The following is a 1588-nucleotide window of genomic DNA, read 5'->3' as shown; positions in this document are numbered from 1 at the left end:
GGGACTGGTGCACCCCCCTGCCCAGCAGTGAGGGTTCCCGTGGCCATCGGCCGTGTGTGTGGAGCCAGCTGACGGCTCAAGAAGCAGCGAGCAAAAGGCTGTGAGGATGGGATGTGTTTCGGAAAGGCCTGGCCTGGTGTGAGGGGCGCGAGAGCTGCACATGGCCTCTGCAAACAGCTGAAAATGCTCAGCTGCGATTTCTGGTCACTTGCATGGAGAGCACGATTTCGTGTCTTGTTTGTTGCTGCCCAGAGGGTAAGCAGGGCCCAGTACCTTGGGAACTGGGGCCAGAGTCTGTTTGGGGACCAGGGTAGAATTTGTTTTTCTTTTGAAGATGGGGAAGGTGCAAACGGAGCCCTATGTGGCACTGGCAAATCAGCTGGCCCCTGACTTCCCGATCCCCGGCTGGAGCCCTGTTGCATTTGATGCTTTTGCTGAGCAGGAGCTGCTGCTGTCAGCTCTTAAGTGTTTCAGCAGTCCATATGCTATTTAGGGTCAAACAGGAGGGCCTGTTGGCCCTTTTTAGGTCTTGCTTCTTGCTTAAGAAGCTCATGTGGCTGGGTGTCAAACTGAAACTGTGGCAGCTTTCCTTCTGCAAGATGTGTGCTCTGCTGCAACCCCGTCCTGTGTGACCCTGAGCAGCAGTGTCCTGCTCCCATCCCAGTGCAGACCCCAGTGCCCTGGTGCAGGCTCTGCTGGAGCAGCTCCTGCAGGGCATCTGTGAGCCCTTGCTCTGCTCAAGGCGTCCCTAGGGGGGATATGTGCTGTTGCCAAGGGTTGCATCCCCCACACCAGCCCCTGGGGACCCTGCTGCAGGGACACGGTTGCTGTCAGAGTGTGTGCGTTGCACTTTCAGTTCTGCATGTGCTAAAATAGAAGTGCTTGCTTCCCTTCTGCGGGCTGAGCACTGACACCGGCACCGCCTTCCTGCCGGTGGAGGAGCAGGACGGGGCCCTGGCCTTGCTGGGTGGTCTTGCCAGCCCCCTCCATTGCTGGTGCCCCTGGGACTGTGTGCCCGGGCCCACGCGATGCTTTGGGTGCCGATGTCTCCTGTGCTGGAGCACATCGGTGAGGAAGCAGAGCCATGTGCTGCCTCAGCACCGGGCCCCTGCAGGGCCACACCAGGGATGGGGCACACGGGATGCCCGTGTGCTGCCCCACAGGGGCCATGGCTCAGTGCTGGCCTGGCCTGGGCTGTGTTGCAGGCAGGGTCTGGGGTGGGGGTGCAGGGAGCAACTGCGCTTTTCTGCACCCTGTCCAATGCAGGAGCTCCAGGAAACCCCCCCTGTGCTGCCTGGCCCTGTTCATCCACGTTCACCTCGGCGTGGGGCAAGGGCCTGGCTCTGTGCTCGCTCTGGGCAGGGAAGGGCTTGGTCTGACTGCGGGACGGCCAGGCTGTGTGGGGCTGGGGTGGCCCCTCAGGGAGGGCGGCAGGGCCCGGGGGGTGGGGGAAGAGGCTGTGAGGGGGCTGGTGTGGGGAGTCTGGGGCTGATCTGCTCTTCCTTCTCAGGGAAATGGCCCCGGTGACGCTGGCATGGCGGCCCGGTGTGGCAGAGAGGGCAGCGGGGAGGCGCCGGCCCTGGAGATG

The sequence above is a fragment of the Mesitornis unicolor genome, unplaced genomic scaffold (genome assembly GCF_000695765.1).
Source record: "Mesitornis unicolor isolate BGI_N332 unplaced genomic scaffold, ASM69576v1 scaffold22986, whole genome shotgun sequence".
NCBI classification, from domain to species: Eukaryota; Metazoa; Chordata; class Aves; order Mesitornithiformes; family Mesitornithidae; genus Mesitornis; species Mesitornis unicolor.
This window is presented reverse-complemented; position numbering follows the sequence as displayed.